At 43.3% G+C, this 8,494-nt stretch overlaps 1 long non-coding RNA gene across 1 annotated transcript; it reads right to left on the minus strand.

Moving 5' to 3' along the window:
• Positions 1–1,219: 1,219 nt before the first annotated feature.
• On the minus strand, positions 1,220–8,286 carry LOC140631461 (uncharacterized). Its single transcript, XR_012029009.1, has 3 exons — positions 7,745–8,286; positions 4,100–4,350; positions 1,220–1,506 (listed from the first exon to the last, which is right to left on the minus strand). It is a non-coding gene; the product is annotated as an uncharacterized lncRNA (long non-coding RNA).
• Between the last annotated feature and the right edge of the window lie 208 nt (positions 8,287–8,494).

Below are 8,494 nucleotides of genomic sequence, written 5' to 3' on the forward strand. Positions count from 1 at the left end.
CAGGCTCCCCTAAAAGATATTTTTAAAAGATTTAATTACACCTCAGTGAGATTTTTTATAAAAATAAAACTATTTGCAATTCTAGCAAAGTTCATTTAGCTGGTAATATCGAGAACTGGTTTTACAGATCATATATATTCAAGCTAGAACTATATTTGTGTACAAAACTAAAGAAATACAAGTTACATGATATTGGAAAATGTTAGCCAAAATATATGTGCACCTGTTGGGAATACTATGTGTAATTTCTTAGCATACCCCCCGGAACCCTGAATTGGACATGTGAAGAGAAGAAAGTGGATTTTTGGCAGTATTGGAAAATAATTCTTTTTTTTTTTAAGAATCCACAGTTATAAAAAAAAAAAAAAAAAGAATCCACAGTTAAGTGGACCCTACATGTTTCTTTTTCTTTTTATTTTTTTTAAAAATGATTTTATTTATTTATTCATGATAGACACAGAGAGAGAGAGAAGCAGAGACACAGGCAGAGGGTGGAGCAGGCTCCACACAGGCAGCCCGGTGTGGGACTCCAGGATCACACCCTGGGCAGAAGGCAGGTGCTTAAACCGCTGAGCCACCCAGGCTGCCAAAATAATTCTTCATTATGCAAGAATTTATTACATCCTTGCTACAGAAGGGGAAGAATTAACAAGGTAAAGAATTTGTCTTTTTCTTACCCTGGTGTTTTGGCTACTCTAATCCGCTGTATGCTCCAGAGTTGTGGTCATCTCCAAAGTCAGCAGTGGTGCAAACGTATCTTCTTGGTGCTTGATACTCAGATGCAGTCCCTTTTACTTCAAGGACAGAGATGGAGGAGATGTCCCTGGGGCCTGAGCGGTGTTGGTCACAATAGTGGATGTTTGGGATTAGAAGTTGTTGTGCTTGCATTGAGCACTGGGCCTCCAGTGATTGTGTGTGTGTGTGCATGTGTGTGTGTGTGTGTGTGTGTGTGTGTGTGTGTGTAGCTGGGATCAGAAACTGTCTGGTAAAAGCAACTCTACAACAAAGAAACAAAGAGGGATGCCTGGGTGGCTCAGTGGTTGAGTATCTGTCTTCAGCTCAGGCTGTGATTCTGGGGTCCCAGGATCGAGTCCCACATCGGGAGTGTGGGAGGGGAGCCTGCTTCTCCCTCTGCCTGTGTCTCTTCCTCTTTCTCTCTGTGTCTGTCATGAATAAATAGATAAAATCTTTAAATAAAAAAAAACAAAGAAACAAGGGATGTTATAGACAAATATTTATTGGAATAAATTTTCCACACTGTGCAAATCCTTCTTACAAATATCATTATCTACATTTGTTCCCTCATTGACTTTGAATATATTCTAGAATATTTCTCAATACCTTACCCATCCTGGATGGCTTGATGTTTAAAAACCCAGCTTGTGTCAGTTCTGACAGTTTGTTCGAAATAGTAAAGAAGCTCCTTCCTTTCTCACCACCAGGGCCAATTCCAGAATTTGACAGCCAGCGGGAGCAGAGCTGCCATTGGAGGGAAACCCCCACAACCTAGAGCAGAGATGCAAAAGTTCAGAGAAGGAGGAATAGGTCAGTAGGTCCAGTTGCAACTCAGAGCCACCACTGTGTTCATCAAGAAACTCTGAATCTTGCCCTTTTTTCATTATCTCTGAAGCTCAATTGAGCTTGACTTTCTACCAGAAGTTTCCAGACATTTGTCAGAGGAACAAGACTCCATGGAAATAAGGGGAAGTGTGTTTGAATGGGGGGCAGTTGTGTTTGGAGCCTGGGCTATGATAGAGTACTATCTGTATCTGTGGAGCTGGGACTCGAGGCCCTGGGGCAGGGCAGGACATCGACATGCACTGGCCGGCAGGGATGGTCAGAGCCCACAGAGCCACACCCTGAACCCCACCCCACAAGCCAGGAGGAGTGGCCCAGTGTCCAATTGTCTAGGAAAGGGCAGGAGGTAGTGCACTAGGCTTTGAATTACTTCAGAAAAAATATTCACCTCTTTTTCTAGAAATTCTTAATGCATTTACTACCTGCTTATTTTTTATTTCTAGCCTACACTGTATTTTATAGGACCCCTCCCCACCCTCGGTTTAGTCCACTGTTTGAAAATCATCATTTTGAAATTGTAAATTTTCTATCATTAGGTTAAAGCAGTGCCCTCATTTCCCTCCACTCTGCTTTAGCGTTCAAATCATCTTTCTCCCAAGGCGTGTTTCAGGGCAGTGTCTCAATATGCTGTGTGTTGCTTTATGTTTAATATGATTAAATAATTATATCCTATAACATCGATATAGATGGGTTTCAGGAATATAAAGACTGATGGAAAGGCAGGGAGAAGGGGAAGAGAATAAATCTGTTTCCCCAGGAAGATAATAAGTCACTTCAATGAATCTCTCTTGAGAGCCCACTACGTGTCTGATAGCATCCTAGCGCTAAGATTGCTTGTATATCTTCTCCGGAGCTGCCCATAATCTTGGAGGGAAGAGAAGTCAAGTATACAAACGACTATAAATTAAGGGAGACTGAGCCGAAGTTATTAGAGAAGTATAGACCAGATCGTTGGCAGCTCTTTGTATGGATCAGGAGGTTTCCTGATGAGTGTTTGAAGAAAAGAGAATGAGCAACATCTCAAAGGGAAATGCTGGCTGCCTCGGGATGTCAGGCGTGTCGGATAGGGTTTGGGATGCTAGATGACATGAGAATGGGGAGTGGGGAGCACGAAGGTGGTTAAGCAGGGAGGAGTATGATGAGAGCTTCCTTTAGGAAGATAAATCTGGCGGCAGAGAGTACAACAGATTCAAGTGAAAGAAAGAGAAGACTAAGAGCCTTCTCAGAATGTACGATGGCATCTTGACATGGAAATGATGAGGGTCCGAGCTAAGAGAGGAAGATGGGACACTAGCTAAAGACTTTTGGGGCTACCTATAGGGATACATTCCATCTTTGAGACTGAATAATACTCCTACACCTGCCCATATCTGTTTATTTTATGCTTTATGCATGTAAATTACAAGCATGTCCATCACCCATAGGTGTGGGTTATGTCAAGAATATGACCAGCATGACTTGGGTCCCAGGTTGGGACACTCCAGGCATTGTCAGAGACAATGCAGGAGAAGTGTTGCAGGAAGTGCACAGCCCTGTTGTTGGCTATAGGTGTAGGTGAATCCCATAGACACAGTAACAAATATCAGAAAATTCTAGTGAAGTGAAAGAACGAAAGAAAAAGAGCCAATATGCCATACATAACAGTGCCAAAGACTGGCTGTACAGGAAAACTGGAACACTGGGAAAGGTCTGAGCCCCAGCCTGCATGAGGCCTCCTTCTGCCATCAGGAGATGAAGCTTTGCTCAGAGCTGTTTGATTAACTCATGCGTTTGGAGAGATTCCTGGGAATCTGGGTCTCAGGCTGCAAGATGCATGCAGGACATTTACTGGGGAGAACCCTTTGGTACTAATGTCCGCTGGGGAGTGGAGGAAGCAGACCTGGGAACAGGGAAGACTGGAACTGTGAAGTAGTTGCAATAGTTCTGGAGTCACAATGGCCCTTTGGAGTTGGCCCCAGCTGAGGCTAGAAGGCCGGATCCTGCATCCACCAATCACTGCTGCCTGCTCCCAGGAAGGTGGGTGCGTGGGGCAGGGGATTTGGTGACGCCCATCGGGCAGGAGTGGCTCCTGGAAAGAGTTTCAGCCCTGAGCCCTCAGCAGCCAGCCCTTCCAGCAGCTGAGGGGAATGAGAGCCTCCGTTCTGAAGGAGAGGTCTCAGAGGCGTGCCACGGTATCTACAGCATCATCTGCTCTCTGAGGATTTGCCTTGTCTGTTTTGAGACCCTTGGCATGCAGGCTGGTAGAGGGAAGGCCCTCTACCCAGGGCCCTGAGCCCATCAAAACTAAGAGGTGGTGAAAGCCAGCGGTTGAGGGACATAGAATGACAAGAGCAGAGCATCCCAGGAGGACAAGCAAAGCCTAAGGAGAGGTAGTTGAGGTTAGTGGTAAGTGTGAGAGCTCTGGAGACAGGCCACTTGGTCTTCAGTCTTCCACGTACCAGCAGCAGGATGTTGGGCACATGACTTCATCTCTGTCCCTCAGTTTCATTGGTTGCCAAATAGGGACAAATATAGTACTTACCTCGTAAGTGGCTGCGGGACTAAATGAGATAATGCATGCGAAGCTCGGAGTGCTAGCCCACCAAAGCAGGGCTCTGGGTGGATGGTGGCAGCTGGAGCCCTCATTGATGTTAATCATTTAGCAAACTTGGAGAAAGGAGTGAGACAAATATTAGGAGCCAGAGTCCTCATCCACGAGATCTAAGCGTTACGGAAGTCAGATCAAACAGAAGCGAGAAGCACATTTGCACAAGGTTGGAAGTGGTTTGCAAACTGTAAAACACAATATAGATGTCACTGTTATTGGGGGTGTTCTGCTGATTGCTTTTTGGGGGAGGGATATAATATTCATAACCAATAGATCCCAGAGAAGACAGCCACAGTTTAATGAAGATGAAACAGTAAGAAGTCCCTGGTGAAATTGAGCTAAGCAATAGCTTTCTTCTCTGCATGAGGATGATGTTATCTTTTGTCCCTTCATGTATGAAGGGTCTTTTTTTGTGCCTGACCCTGTCCAAGGCCTTTAGGTTCTAGAAAGAAAGATGTGTTCCATTCCCTCAGGGTGTTCATGACATCTGTTTGATCATGTGGATTAAATTCTCTTTCCATGGGTAGCAAAGGATTTGCACACATTCACCCAAACTCCATTTCCCACTCCCTAAGTCATCGCGAGAAAGCCCTGAGGGGAAGAGTAAGATCCCTCCAGGACTATGACATCCTAAATTATTGCCATACTGAGTGTGGTGACAACCTTTGGCTGAGTACTCACTCACCCCCTCACTTCAGGGGTGTTGATACCCAGACAGGACACACATACACCAACACATGTTTAACTTGATTAAATTGGAGTTGGAGAGTGGGATCATCTGATAAGCAGAAATTTCAAAGCTTAATGAATTTTAATTTATCAATCTTTATTTTATGAGTCATGATTTTTCTTTGTTTTCCTGGTTGGCCTAGTTTTATAAAATCTCTTCCTGCTCCATGGTCAGAAAGTTTGGAAGGTTTTTTGTGTTTTGGTATTTTGGGGTTGTTTTTGTTTTTGTTTTTTGACATTTGGATCTGAAATGTAACTTGAATTAACTTCTATGATTATGTAAAGTAGGTATATAATATCTCTCTTCTCTGTATGTGTATTTTTTTTTTTTTAAGTAGAAGAGACTTCCAAGATGGTAGGAAATGTGAATATGTTACAAGAAAGAAAAAACATACAAAACTGGGTTAGAGGCTACAGCAGCTCAGAAAAATAGACCAGTCCCCAGAGTTAATATATTAAGATGAAGCTCTGCAGGCCAAGGGATAATCATGGGCCTTCCCCTTGCTCTCATGTCCTTCTTGGCATGTGTCATTTTGGTTTAGTTTAGCATCTGTATTGACTAGATAAGCCCATGGTCTAGGTTGGGTCATGGTGGTAAGGAAGAGCACTTATATAAAAACAATGCTATTAATTTGTTTACTGACCTTAACATTACCTATTGAGTATCTGGCACCAGTATACAAAAAGGAATAAGGATGATCCCTATCTTAAGGAGCTCAGTCTTAATCTGAACACAATTGTGGTGGAGTTTCATAAATGGATGGGAATGCCTTACATTCATTAAAACTTCACAGTTGGGATACCAGGGTGGCTCAGTTGGCAGGGTATCTAATTCTGCAGCTCAGGGCATGATCTCACTCAGAGTCATGAGATCGAGCCCCACTTAGGGCTCCTCACTCAGTGGGGAGTCTGCTTGAGACTCTCTCTGTCCCTTTCCCTTTGTTCTCCCCCTCTGCTCATGCACTCTCTCTCTTTCTCTCTAAAATAAATAAATAAATCTCCTTTAAAAAGCTTCACAGTTAAAAAAGGAGTCACGTGTATTTTTTCATGGTATATTTGTGACCACCTTATAATTGAGATTCACAGAAGCTCAAGCGCTCACCTAAGTTAACACAGCTAGTGAGCATAGGACCAGATATAAAATCTGGAATATTTTCTTAGTCTAGTATTTTTTCGACTATGCCATCTCTGCTTCATCCCAATTTTCCAATGGCTTTTAATTATACAATTAAATCTTCTTCTAAATCTATCTATTAGCTTCTATTTGTCCATCTACCAATTTATCTGTCCATTTGTCTACCCATTGTCTATACATTCATCTGTAATGCACTCATCTCCTATTCACCTACCTATCTGAGAAGGTAGGACAGGTGACAGGAAGAGTCCTGGGAAAGTGAGAGACCACCTGAATTTAGCCAGATCCTGAGCTCACCCCTAGCCAGTTGCCTAACATTGTGCAAATTATGTCATCCATCTGCAAAATGAGGGGTATGCACCAAATGCTTTTTAAAGTGTGTTCTGGTTCTAACATGATTTCCTTCTAACTTGACTTTTCAAAGTATTGTCTCTAATACTATTTTATTCGCTATTAAATAATTTACTTCACCTCTGCACACCTTTTGTCTATAGCTCTCCCTCACGCCCCTTCCCTGCTTCTCTGATTGCCAGCAAAAAAAATAAAGAGCTCACAGTCATGCAAACATGAGCCTATTGGTTTACACAGTTGAAGTGCTGGGTTGACTGCGGAGTTGAAGCATAATGAATAGAACCAAGGTCTCTGAACTAGAACTATGGATTCTAAGTAGCCATCCATATTTTATTTCTGATTATCCATTTCTGTTTATCTGAAAATTTTATTCTTTTCCAGCAAGGAAGGCCCTGTCCACACCACAGGAAATATGGCCCCTGGTACCCCCAGATAAGCAACTCCAGTCGAAAAATTCTTTCTCATGTTGTGTATACAATAATTGAAGGGGAAGAGTCTGACTTTCCTCCACCAGGCTCTATGGTTGGGGGACAGGATGATTGTAGCCAAAGGCCCTTTAACCCATAGCTCTAACGGAAACTTGTGGAATAGAAGGGTGGCTCTTCCTCCCAAAAATGTGTTGAATAGGCCCCCCAAATATTCTCTATACCCATTAATCAAATATAAAGGTCCTAGTGGGCAAAAAAAAAAAAAAAAAAAACTCGGAAAATTTAAGGCAGAATAATGGTTAGGATCACGGGCTCTGGAAAGTTTTCCTGGATGAATTCCAGGAAATTCACATTTACAAGTTGTGGGACCTTGACCAAATTATATATGCTCTTTAAGCCTCACTGTAAAATTAGGAGAATAATATTACCTAAGTCAAAAAGTTATTGTGGGGATTAGGTTGGTATAAAATGCCAAGCACGAAGTGAGGTTGTCTGTTACTACTACGGCTACGACTACCAATATTAAGAGGACACAACAGATAGGTGATAAATGATAGATTCTGAACTAAAATGATGCCTTCTGATGCCCGATCTAGAGCTCTTCCTGCCATTCGTGGATGAAGGGCTACTAAACAGTGGGATGTGGCGGCAGATGAAGGAGTTGAGTGAGCAGCCTTATGACACTGGCACTTCTGGATGCTTGTCACAGGCCAGTGGTCAATGTCCCCCCCTTTTTTTAATCTATTCTTTTTTTTTTTAAGATTGATTTATTTGCTTGTGAGAGAGAGGGAGAGGGAGAGAGGATCCTAAGCAGAGCCCAAAATGGGGCTTAATCCCATGACCCTGAGATCACACCCTGAGTGAAAACCGGGAGTTGGACACTTAACCATGCCACCCAGGCACCGCCCCCACCACTTTTAAAAAATCTATTCTTACCGCTGTTTTATAGAAGAGGAAACTGAGGCATAGAGTGATGAGTGTCTGGCTTGGTCACACAGCCAGCAGGTGGTGGAGGCTCCTCTAGAGGCATTGCTGGCGTCCTGAAGAATTGCAAAGCAGGTTTTCGTAGGTCTCCGGCTAGACAGGACAAGCCCTGATGCCTGCTTTCTTCATTATGCTTGCCTGGGCTCCCTATTGGGCTCGCTGTTGGCATCCTGTCTTTTCAGAGAACACATAGATGGATGATGGATGTCAACGATAGCTGATAGAGAAGAAGGCAGGAAAAAGTAGAGCTCAGGCGCCAGCACACGTGGGTGACTGCAGTTATACGGATACCCTTCCCCAGATAGTCTGCGCGGCTGCCACTATTAAGGACATGTCTGACTTTTATGCAACTGTGGGATTGATTTCTGTTACAAAGGACGAGTGAACGGAGATCCACTTGAAACTTTGTCATTCGCAGTTTTTACAATCCAGGAATTTCAAAACAATAAGGGTGTGTTAGGTCATCCACAGACCTGTCTCTCTTTGTTATTCAACCCCGCAGTCTGGCAGTCTGCTTGGAATTTCTGTAGGGTGCCTCATTCTGTACCTGCAGCAGAGCGGTGACTCAGCCTCTTGAATCACTCCCTGTTCCCCACTATGACATGTCAACTTTACTTCATTGCTGTGGCATGTTTCTTGCCCTGTGGCTGATAAACAAGGCAACCCAGTCAGGAAACCAAAGCAAATTCCCTACTTCTGATT

This window comes from Canis lupus, chromosome 4 (genome assembly GCF_048164855.1).
Source record: "Canis lupus baileyi chromosome 4, mCanLup2.hap1, whole genome shotgun sequence".
NCBI lineage: Eukaryota > Metazoa > Chordata > Mammalia > Carnivora > Canidae > Canis > Canis lupus.